Here is a 13,105-nt window from a genome sequence, read left to right on the forward strand (position 1 = left end):
TAAAACAATTTACTGTAAGTTACTGGCTTTGTGTTTATCAGTATGTTTGAAAGATTAGAACTGTGAGTGCATGAGTTCTCTCCGGCTTCCTCCTCCCACCCAGAAACATGCAGTCAGGTTAACTGTCTCTAAATGGTCTTTAGGAGTGAGTGTTGTTTGTCGCTGTGATGGACTGGCGACCCGCCCAGCTGTACCTCGCCTCTCGCCCTATGACCGCTGGGATAGGCTCCGCCCCCGCGACCCAACCGACAGATTAACCGCTTATAGAAGATGGATGGATGGATGGATGGATGGATAGATGCATGGATAGATGGATGGATAGATGGATAGATGGATGGATAGATAGATGCATGGATAGATGGATAGATGGATGGATGGATAGATAGATGCATGGATAGATGGATGGATGGATAGATAGATGCATGGATAGATAGATGCATGGATAGATGGATAGATGGATGGATAGATGGATAGATGGATGGATGGATAGATAGATGCATGGATAGATGGATAGATGGATGGATAGATAGATGGATAGATGGATGGATTCTCCTGCTCAGAGGTTGCATTATGACAGATTCCTGGATTAAAGCAGCGGTCACACTCTTTATTCCACAGATCGGAGCCTCTCTAACGAGCTCGGGTCCGGCTGCACGCGGCTGTTTGTGGTTTTAAGGCGGCCTTGGGCTTCTTAACATGCTGTTCCTGTGGCTGATTAGAGCCAGGTGTCTGCCCCAGAAAGCCGGGGTGGAGAGCAGAGCACCAGCTGCTGCAGTCTCCAATAATCATGTGGGAAGACTCGTCGTAAAGCTAAACACGGCCCCGCTGAAATTAGACGCTCTGGAGGACAAATTGTGCTGCTGTTGCTCATTTGGAAAATGAATTCTATCCCTGCAATTATTTTCTGTTGTTGTTGGCTCTAATTATAAATCATGGACGAGGCTGAGGAGGAAGTGTTGCTGACTCATTGCTGAGCAGCACACACTGCCTCGGTTGTACTCAAAAGCAATATTATTCCCAGCTGTGCATGAAATCGCTGCAGCTTTGTAATGGAAAAAGCAGAATAGGAGGAGTAGTGTGGATGCTGCCTGCTGGAAACTGTGCAGCGGCTTCACTTCCAGCCAGTTAGTTTTCAGCTGAAGTTTTGTCTCTGATGTTTGAACGACGTGAAGAAGAATTGATGAGCTGAATCAGGCTCAGAAAGAACACACCGGAGGGCCAAACCCTCCTCTGGTGACACGTTAACGGCTTAAACAAGATGTAGGAAGCTGAACGTAAACTTTGAACCTGTTTGCTCTGTTCTGAGAACTCTGTGTGTGTTTTTATGCAGAGTTTCACATTCCAGCAACCCCGAGTTAATGGCCCCAAGCTTCTTAGCACAAAGCTACGGTTGAAAGGCCCTGGAGTTATTTCTGTGTTCCTGTGTTCCTTTATGTCCTGAAAATGTGCAGCAGAGAGCGGATTCACTGACAGCTGATGTTTAAAGTGTTCCCTGAATGACGGCGGAGCCACCCCGAAGCACAAAGCAGCTGGACTGAACCACCAAAGTGCAGGTTCAGAGCTTCTGTGAGGTGTCCGGACCTCTGAAATAATTCTAAAGCAAAGATGTCAAACATCCTCAGATTACAGCTTCTCTGATGTTAGAATCTTTTCCTTTAATTTATCTACTTTGTGACCTCGTGCCTCTGTGTACTTCTACCCTGTCAGGAAGCAAATGGCCAGCTGAGAAATTAACCAGTGGGCTGCGAGTACGTATCATTAAAGCTTATTAAAGCTCATAACGCATTATCACAGCTTATTACGTATAATTACAGCTTATAATGTATTATTACAGCTTATTAAAGCTTATTACGTATAATTACAGCTTATTACAGCTTATAATGTATTATTACAGCTTATTAAAGCTTATTACGTATAATTACAGCTTATTACAGCTTATAACATATTATTACAGCTTATAACGTATTATTACAGCTTATTACAGTTTATTAAAGCTCATTACGTATTATTACAGTTTATTGCAGCTTATTACAGTTTATTACAGCTTATTAAAGCGTATTACGTATTATTACAGTTTATTGCAGCTTATTACAGTTTATTACAGCTTATTACAGCTTATTAAGGCGTATTACGTATTATTACAGTTTATTACAGCTTATTACAGCTTATTAAAGTGTATTAAAGCGCATTACGTATTATTACAGCTTATTACAGCTTATTAAAGTGTATTAAAGCGCATTACGTATTATTACAGTTTATTACAGCTTATTACGTATTATTACAGCTTATTACGTATTATTACGTATTATTACAGCTTATTACAGCTTATTACGTATTATTACAGTTTCTGGTTGAGCACTGATCAGCTGTGCCTGCAGCACCTGATACCTGCTTAGATGCATCGTTGCAGGCAGAGATGTCGCAGTTAAAGCTCAGAGAACGGAGATAATGGTTCATGAGTTCATATTTTATTTGCTCTGGCAGAATGTTCCGGCCCAGATTTCAGATTTCAGTCGAATGAACTGAGAAGCTTCACATTAAAGTTCAACTAACTGAGTTTATTCAGGCAGATCCTGCTTTTCATGAGCGTACAGGTACAAGCCCAGGTCAGCCTCAGGCTGTTATCCACGTGATGTTTCACATAAAGTTTAAATTTTAAAGGGACAGTTTGCCTCTTCTGACATGAAGCTGTGTAACATCCCATATCAGCAACATCATTTCTGAACATCTTCTTACCCCCTGCTGCGTGCTGTGAGCAGAGTTCCAGCCTCGTTTTGGTGTTGATGAAGGTAGTCCGGCTAGTTGGCTGGGGTTTAAAAAATAAAGCGTTTTGCTTCTCAGAACAATATGCGTTCAACAGAGTAATACATTTGCATCACAAAATGGTTCTCCAGGAAAAAGTCAGACCTCACAATCACTTGGCCCTATTTTCTCTCCCTTCGTATCACTGCCTGCTGCCGCCTGCCGACAGCCGCGCCTGTTACGGTGTTTGCTGCTCGGTCTGCACAGCAGGCAAGGCATCTTTATTTATATAGCGCATTTCATACCACAGGCAACTCAATGTGCTTTGCAGGCAGTGATACGAAGGGAGAGAAAATAGGGCCAAGAGATTGTGAGGTCTCACTTTTCCTGGAGAACCATTTTGTGATGCAAATGTATTACTCTGTTGAACGCATATTGTTCTGAGAAGCAAGACGCTTTATTTTTTAAACCCCAGCCAACTAGCCGGACTACCTTCATCAACACCAAAACGAGGCTGGAACTCTGCTCACAGGACGCAGCAGGGGGTAAGAAGATGTTCAGAAATGATGTTGCTGATATGGGATGTTACACAGCTTCATGTCAAAAGAGGCGAACTGTCCCTTTAATAGCACAGTAGTGACATGAACTTCTCTGCTGAGCTTCAGTTAGCAGCACATCTGGAACGGGACGTCTTTCCTGTAAACTTTGTTCAGTTCACTTTCTCACAATCTTGGAAGAATTCTCTCATGTGGAACAGTTGCTGTCGCAGTAATTATTTCAGTCTGAGAGCAGGTTTGATTCACCTTAAACAGTCTTAACTCACATGTTTTATTCTAAGATGTCTTAAAGCAGCCAGAGGCGGCGTTTTCAGGCTCGACTATCCGACCTCCATGAGAAGCAAACCCAGCTCCAAGCCTCTGAAACGTGGGATTGTGTCCTCTTTGTTTGGAATAAATGAGCTTCTGCTGCTGAAACTTTTTTATCTTCGCTGTACTAAAAGCCTCCCGAACCTAAAGCACAAGTTTCCCTCTTTTCTTTTCTTTTACATCTCTTAGACTCTGAGCCTTTTGGTCTTCCATCAGCAGGAAATGACTCGTCACACCTCACATGACATCATCCTAAATTCTTGCTTTAATAACTCGGAGCCTCCTCCACATCTAACATGTGTTTGTTGACACTATCATAAGCTGCATTTTGAATGAGATGTGATGAACCCAACTTTCCCCTGACCCTAATAATGGGAACAGCATGTAGAATATGAACCCGCCTCGCCTGTCTGAGAATGAGCCCGATGGAATCAGCTCCTACTGTAGGTGGTGTCCGAGTTTTTCTCTGGAAAATGCCAATAATTCAGTGTTTTCAGAGAGCTTCAGAGGGGCACTGCCCCCCCCAGGAACAAGTCCTGCCCCCCCGAGAAATGCCCTGTCCATCCAAAGAAAACTGGCCAGAAAAAAGGCCACGATTCATTATCTCTGTTTGTGTCTTGTATTGATAGAATAAATGCAGGTGGTGATTTAAAAAAAGAATATATCTGCAAAGTTTATAGCTTTATTTATTTTTTGTTATCGTGTCGTCCCCCCCCCCCCCCCCCCCCCCTCCTCCTCCGTAACCTTAACCCCTTGCTGCTGAAAAAAAAGGCGATTTTCACATTTTCGGATGTTTTTGTTGTATATAATGATCTGAAATGTAGACTTAATTAAGGTAATAAAAAGCTGGAGTTGGCTGTTCTACATTCCTTTACAAAAAAAAAACAAAAAACAAAAGAAAACTTCATAAACCATATTTTCATTACCGAATTGAATTATTACTATTATTATTATTATTATTATGCTTGAAGTTGTAGTAGTGGTTTTCCACCTTTTTTTTTTTTTTTCTTCTCAGGTATTGTTTTCTGCCCCCCCCAGATGAGCTAACTGCCCCCCCACACATGCCATTCTGCTCACACCTCTGGTGGACGTGCATGTCTGACCGTCACTTTCTCTGCTTCATGGTCCCTGGGAGGCTGTTTTCTTTGATCAGCTGCAAACAGCAGCACATCTGCTCACCTGCCTCAGCCCACAGCTGGAATGCCGGAGGCAGCATCAACAACCTGCATGCATGTGCACGAGTAATCCCTCCGTTATTCCACACATTCAGGCTAATGAATAGAAAATACAAGCTTTCCCAGCCCCGGATTTCTGTCTGCAAAGATGCAACTGAGTTTAGCAACAGCTACTGGGGACAGAGTGAAAACTGGGCCGATCATTTGGGATGTTCTAAATGTTTATTACTGATGCTGTTGAAGCAAACTTGCAGGAACGTTTTCCCACTGAGGACGCAGGCAGCTGGAGGAGCAGCTACAGCCACCGAGCAGTCAGTAAAACAGGAGTTTATGAAAAGGAACATGATGAGCCAATAAAAACTCATTCTGATGTCTTTCACATCATTATCTCTCCTGTGGACTGCAGGACAACAGCTGTGTTTTCATGAGAATAAAACTTACAGGTCAAAGGTGATAAGAGGTTGCATCATCACACCATGACACACTGAGTCAACTCATAATTTATTACTGACTAAATTAAAACCAAATTGTGTGTCTGCCTCAAAAAACCTGTTCAGATTCAGTTTATTCTGCTTATAATAACTTTTATTTATTGGAGTTATTATCGCCTTCAGGCAGCAACAGTCTTAAATATGTAAATCTATTTCCTCTTTTTAATGAACACAAAGGGAACTATTTCCTGATGCAGATGCGTGAAAATACCCTTTCACAAAGGGAGCTCTCTACAGATGTTATCATGCCATGTTATACTACTATATATATATATATATATATATATATTTACTACTGCGCTCAGTAATGATAAAAACTGCAGGAATAATGTAGAAAAAGTCTATGACCAACCATCCTTACTTATTAATGATAATTTAAGGCTACATCTGTTACTTTGGGCTTAACTTCTAAAGAGTCCAGACTAAACATGGAGAAGCAGCATTTAGCTGTTCTGCTGCAAACAAGTGGAACAAACTGCCAGTGGAGATTAAACTTTCACCAAATGGAGACATTTTTAAATCCAGGTTAAAGACATTTCTGTTCTCATGTGTCTATGCATGAAATCTGCACGATATCTTTGAACTTATCTGGACTGTTGCTTGCTTTTAATCATTTAAATTATTTTATTTGTTTCTCTTTATATTATTTTATGTATTCTTAATGCTTCTTCCACTCCCTGCTGCAATGCTTTTATTTGATGTGAAGCACTTTGAACTGTTTGTACATAAAATGTGCTATATAAATAAATTTGATTTGATTTGATTTTGATGAAATAAACCCCAGAAATATGCGGCAGCATAGTTTAAAGATGATTAAAAGTCAGTTTATCTTCATCTTATATGTATGCAGCAGAAATATATGATGATTTGCATGGTGTGGTTATCAGATAATGAGCCAATAATTCGGTTTTAATCCTTAAAAAAGACCTCTTCTCACTCTTCTGACCCTGATTCAAGTTTCAGAGACCCCCGTAATAAGAGCCCACCTCCATAATAAATGCCGGGATTCCGCGTGCACGGCAGAGGGCTCGCTTTATTAAAAAAAAAGTAAGAATTCAACTTACCTCACTGCTCTGAACTTGCACTGAGCACTGAAAGAACCCGCGTTGGCAGTTCGTTTTCCGTTCGCTTTCAGCTTAAAATCCGGGAGATTCGGAAGAAAAAGCCGGCAACTTTCCAGCTGTTATATTCTCCGTGAAGCTCGTGAAGCTCGTTGTCTCTTTTCCCATTTAAATCAATTTAAAGCAGCTTCTCAGATGCCCACCGACGGCTCACTGGAAGCCAATAAGCTGCTGCGCTTTGTCCCTGCGGCAGCCACCAAACAGCCTCCTCAGGATTTAACTCCAAGAGCTGCAACTCCTTCCTGACATCATGCAGAAGGTGTGGCTTCAATGTGACGTCAGCCTGATGGAGGCTGATAATAATAATAATAATAATATATTTTATTTATGAAGCACTTTACATCAATTTAATGACCTCATAGTGCTAAAATGTGATGGTGAGGCTGGTTTAAGGCTGATTTATGGCTGATTTATGGCTGATTTATGGCTGATGTGAGGCTGATTTAAGGCTGATTTATGGCTGATTTATGGCTGATTTAAGGCTGATGTGAGGCTGATTTAAGGCTGATTTAAGGCTGATGTGAGGCTGATTTAAGGCTGATGTGAGGCGGATTTAAGGCTGATTTAAGGCTGATGTGAGGCTGATTTAAGGCTGATGTGAGGCGGATTTAAGGCTGATTTAAGGCTGATGTGAGGCTGATTTAAGGCTGATGTGAGGCTGATGGGAGGCTGATTTAAGGCGGATTTAAGGCTGATGTGAGGCGGATTCAAGGCTGATGTGAGGCTGATTTAAGGCTGATGTGAGGCTGATGTGAGGCGGATTTAAGGCTGATGTGAGGCTGATTTAAGGCTGATGTGAGGCTGATTTAAGGCTGATGTGAGGCTGATGGGAGGCTGATTTAAGGCGGATTTAAGGCTGATGTGAGGCTGATGGGAGGCGGATTTAAGGCTGATGTGAGGCTGATGGGAGGCTGATTTAAGGCGGATTTAAGGCTGATGTGAGGCGGATTTAAGGCTGATGTGAGGCTGATTTAAGGCTGATGTGAGGCTGATGGGAGGCTGATTTAAGGCGGATTTAAGGCTGATGTGAGGCTGATTTAAGGCTGATTTATGGCTGATTTATGACTGATTTATGGCTGATGTGAGGCTGATTTAAGGCTGATTTATGGCTGATTTATGACTGATTTATGGCTGATGTGAGGCTGATTTAAGGCTGATTTAAGGCTGATGTGAGGCTGATTTAAGGCTGATTTAAGGCTGATGTGAGGCTGATTTAAGGCTGATTTATGGCTGATTTATGACTGATTTATGGTTGATGTGAGGCTGATTTAAGGCTGATTTATGGCTGATTTATGGCTGATTTAAGGCTGATGTGAGGCTGATTTAAGGCTGATTTAAGGCTGATGTGAGGCTGATTTAAGGCTGATGTGAGGCGGATTTAAGGCTGATTTAAGGCTGATGTGAGGCTGATTTAAGGCTGATGTGAGGCGGATTTAAGGCTGATTTAAGGCTGATGTGAGGCTGATTTAAGGCTGATGTGAGGCTGATGGGAGGCTGATTTAAGGCGGATTTAAGGCTGATGTGAGGCGGATTCAAGGCTGATGTGAGGCTGATTTAAGGCTGATGTGAGGCTGATGTGAGGCGGATTTAAGGCTGATGTGAGGCTGATTTAAGGCTGATGTGAGGCTGATTTAAGGCTGATGTGAGGCTGATGGGAGGCTGATTTAAGGCGGATTTAAGGCTGATGTGAGGCTGATGGGAGGCGGATTTAAGGCTGATGTGAGGCTGATGGGAGGCTGATTTCAGGCGGATTTAAGGCTGATGTGAGGCGGATTTAAGGCTGATGTGAGGCTGATTTAAGGCTGATGTGAGGCTGATGGGAGGCTGATTTAAGGCGGATTTAAGGCTGATGTGAGGCGGATTTAAGGCTGATGTGAGGCTGATTTAAGGTTGATGTGAGGCTGATGGGAGGCTGATTTAAGGCTGATGTGAGGCTGATTTAAGGCTGATGTGAGGCTGATTTAAGGCGAATTTAAGTCAGATGTGAGGCTGATTTAAGGCAGATGTGAGGCTGATTTAAGGCAGATTTAAGGCTGATGTGAGGCTGATTTAAGTCTGATGTGAGGCTGATTTAAGGCGGATTTAAGGCTGATGTGAGGCTGATTTAAGTCTGATGTGAGGCTGATTTAAGGCAGATTTAAGGCTGATGTGAGGCTGATTTAAGTCTGATGTGAGGCTGATTTAAGGCGGATTTAAGGCTGATGTGAGGCTGATTTAAGTCTGATGTGAGGCTGATGCACTGAAAAAAACTCATAAGATTTACTTAAAAAACCCTTTGTAAGTATTTGCACTCAGATGATTTAAGTAATATTTAATGCTGCAATATCAAGTAAATTTTACTCACCATAAAACATAACAGTTATGAAGATATTAAGCAACATTTACTTAATTACATCTAAGTTTTAAGTTATATTTATTTAAACAAATGAAGTAAAGTCTACTTGTTTTTCATAGGCAGATTTTAAGTAAATTTTATATATCTGTAGTATTTTCTGTTATGAAGTAACTTAGTAGATTTTAACGACACACTTTCAGAGTAAAGTTTATGTAGTATTTCTAGGTTTATGTACACACAACTATTAAACATTTAAATTGTATGAGGAAACCTAAGTAAAACTTACTCTTCCCCCATAATTCATGTATTACGTTAATAAAATGTTTAATTTTACTTAAGAAGCTCGAGTTCTTACTGAATCTTAAAAATACTGACAGTTACTCTAATAGAGTTTACTTCACCAAAAAGTCACTTTTTTTCAGGGTGAGGCTGAACTCCAGGCTGCCCCATAAAAGATTGGACAATTCAAATTCTGTTTAAAATGAAAAAATAAACAGTTTAATTGCATTGTAATTTGTGGTTAAAACTCGCTGTTTGATAAATATCGCCCTCTACAGGATATGGTGTGTGTGTGCAGGGTAGTTTTGTGTTTGATATGTGATAAATATATAAATATATTAATATATATATATTAAATGTAGGGCTGGGCGGTTCTGGAAAAAATGAGTATCACGGTTTTTTTAATAAAAAATAATATCACGGTTTTCTGCACGTTTTTTTTTAAACAAATTTAAATCTTTATTTAACTCAAATCCAAAGTCAATTTCTGCTATTATTCAGTTTGCTTAACAAAAATATTTAACATAAAATACAGCATGACTAATACGGCCAAGGCTGTTTTGGTAATGTGCAATGTGCACAATGTCCATGGCTATAACCTCCATGAAGTTTACCTAGAACAGATATTCACACATTCTGTTTGTCAGAACACCTATAAAATAAAAAAGCACAGAGGAGCCATTTACTTCTAAAATGAACTGCAATGAACTATATGAAGTTCACCTACAACAGGCATTTACACACACTGTGTTATCCAGAACACTGTAATAAAAACAGAGAAGACCCATTGACTGAACTATTACCAACAACTCTGACAAAAATGGGGAAATTATTCAGAACTATTCATTTGGGCGACAGTGCCGCAGACATCGCCGCAGGAGGAGAGAAAGGAGGCCTCTGATTGGTCAACTCTACATCCGCTCTACACTATGCGTATTTCCGGTTTGCTAACCGGCTAATGGTGACGCTAACCGTGCTAACCGTGACGATTCTTTCGCCTCTCTGCCAGCTCCAGTAGTAGCAATATTTCTTCTATTTCTCGATCGATCAGCTGCATCTCAATCAAAGTGCGCATTCGTCCAGTCGCCATTGTTGTTGAATGACCTCCGTAACGTAACACCCACAATCCTAGCTTGTTCGTGATTGTCCCTCTTGCGTTGTGGCGTGGGATTAACATAGCGCAGACAGCGCTTCAAGGCATAAATCAAAAATAACTGCGTCGTGTCTGCGACAAGCTCACTGCTACACACTGCTGCGAAGTATACACGAGCCTTTAGGCGGCTCGTTAAGAAAAAAAAAAAAAAACAGAACAAAACCGTCTCTCATCAAAAAGCGAACCTTGTGTAGGTGTGAACCGAGATCACGGTTTTTTAACGGTATACCGCCCAGCCATAATTAAATGCATAGAGTATTGGTAACATTTATCTGGTAACATTTATCAAAAGAATAATGGTAATGATTACCTCATTTTAGTGAGTAATGTAACATAATGCAATCAAGTAAACTAAAATATCAAGCACAAGAAAATAATTCAAATCTACTAAGTTACTTAATAACAGCAAATACTACAGATATATAAAATTTACCTAAAATTTGGAGTAAAATGATGTTCCTGCCTATGAAAAACAAGTAGACTTTACTTCATTTGTTTAAATAAATCTAACTTAAAACTTAGATGGAATTAATTACTTCATATCTTCACAACTGTTATGTTTTACGGTAAGTAAGATTTACTTGATATTGCAGCATTAAATTTTACTTAAATCATTTGAGTGCAAATACTTATGAAGGTTTTTTTTTTTAAGTAAATCTTATGAGTTATTTTTTTCAGTGTAAATACAATGAACTGGTTTTATGTTCACAGCAGCATCATACAGTGCAAACTCTGTGCTCCACAGGCAGCTTTGTCACATAATCATAATATCTTATATATCTGAATAAGTAATGAACCAAAAAATAAGTAAATATTAAAGAGTTTCTGTGACGTGATGTGTGGAGGAGCCTGGTTTTAATGCCAGTAAAAGACAGCAACATATCAGTGTTGTGCAGAACATCAGTTTCACCACAAACTGGCTTTGGAGTCCCAGAAATAACGAAAGGACACTCGTTAATGATATGAAACGAATACATCTATTGCTCAGCCTGCATTTGATCATTTTCTGGATGCGCTGGTGCTTTGGGCTGTCGTGTATAAGAAGCTTCTTTTTTTTTTTTTCAGGCGAGGGCGCTGGGGAAAACTGCTCTAACCACAGTGTCAGTTTCCTGTCACCACCTTTAATTATGTGGTTATTTATAGCAGCGTAAGTGCCTCTTGTGGTTTAACTAAGCCTATGGTCTGGACTACAGTCATACATCACACCTGCAGGGGCCCATAATAAGCACAGCCGAGTTTTACTGTCTGGGACGAGGCTGCTCAGGGATCCACCGTCTCACAGGTCATCTGTTTATCTTCATACTCTCATATTAGCAGAAACTGGCATGTGTGAGAAATCATAAAGCACGGCTCAAACTGACTGTGTTATTTTGATCCAAATGGAAACAGCTGCTATGATTGTAAAATATGTGTTTAGAAAAATACTAATTCAAACACATCTAAGAAAGCTTTAAGGAGGTGGAGGCTGCTCAGAGTTCTTCCAGTGACATGAAAGAGATTGTTGTTGTTGCCACATGCAGAACCTGCTGGTTCCCGTGATTACAGCAATAATTTGAAGAGCCTGACCTCTAATGGACAAACTGTCCAGGTGCAATGTGGAATATTTTACAGAGAAACAGCACGGAATATAGTTTTAATAAAGCAGTTTTCATCTTTATGGAATATTTTGAGCTGCATCTGTAAAGGTAAAAGTAAACAGATGATGGACCTGTTTTATGGTGTGTGTCTTCATCAGCCAGGCTGTCAGCTGCCCATAAACTGATTAATAACATGGTGGAAGACTCCTCAGAATAATTCATGATGGATTTCTCATGATGGAAATATATTAAGAAAGGGGAAAAGAATAATTTAAAATATATATAAAATATATATGAAATTAATTTTTTTAAATATATTTATATTAAAAAATATATATATATTTTTAAAATATATATATATTTATTTTATTTTTTTATTTAGTCATTTATTATTATTATTATTATTATTATTATTATTATTATTATTATAAGTTAGTAGTAGTATTTTTTATTAGAATTGATATTATTATTGTTGTTGTTAATATACAATCATTGTAAATATTAATAATTTTTTTGAGCTACTGGACTAATTGGAATTTCCCCCATTGGGGGGTGAATAAAGTATTTTTCTATTCTATTCTAAGATCAAATCATGTACAAAACAATTCAAAGTGCTTTACATGAAATAAAAGCATTGCAGCAGGGAGTGGAAGAAGCATTAAAAATACGTAAATGAATAAAAGAAACAAATCAAATAATTTTAATTAATTTGAAAAAAAGCAACAGTCTAGATAAATTAAACAGGTTCAGCTGTGAAACAAAGGAAGTGAAACAGTGATTTACTTTCAGTTTTAATTCGGTAGAAGAAGGAGAAAAAAAAATATTTCTGGACTTTTTAAGTGTTTCTCTGTCGTGTTCACAGGGAGACTTTCTGCTTTAATTACGGATCTTATCCGTTTCTCCATACTAAGGATGTTTAGCCTTAGTAACAGTTTCTGACTTTCTTTCTTTCTTCTTTGACTGTGTGAAGAGTTTTGAAAAAGTAAACAAACGGAAGGCGCAGCCAACTGAAATAACTTCCCCCCTGGAGCTATCCTGCACACACACACCACATCCTGTAGAGGGCGATATTCACCGAACAGCCAGTTTTAACGACTAAAAAAAATATACAGAAGAAGACGTCATACAGTCAGTGGTGCGTTCACTAACCTCGGAATTTGGACAGATGCGAACAATAACTGTTTATTTCCACATCTGCCAATTTACATTAATTAATGAATTACTGTCCAACCATTCTCAGTAAACTTTCTTTATATTTATTTGGTCTTTAAAGAGTTAAGTAAAGCATATTGTGTTTTTTAAAATGTATTGCTCTTAATAGCTTGCTACGTCACTGAGTAAAAGGCGCTGGTTTCCGGTATCAAAC

Source organism: Odontesthes bonariensis, chromosome 22, assembly GCF_027942865.1.
Source record: "Odontesthes bonariensis isolate fOdoBon6 chromosome 22, fOdoBon6.hap1, whole genome shotgun sequence".
NCBI lineage: Eukaryota > Metazoa > Chordata > Actinopteri > Atheriniformes > Atherinopsidae > Odontesthes > Odontesthes bonariensis.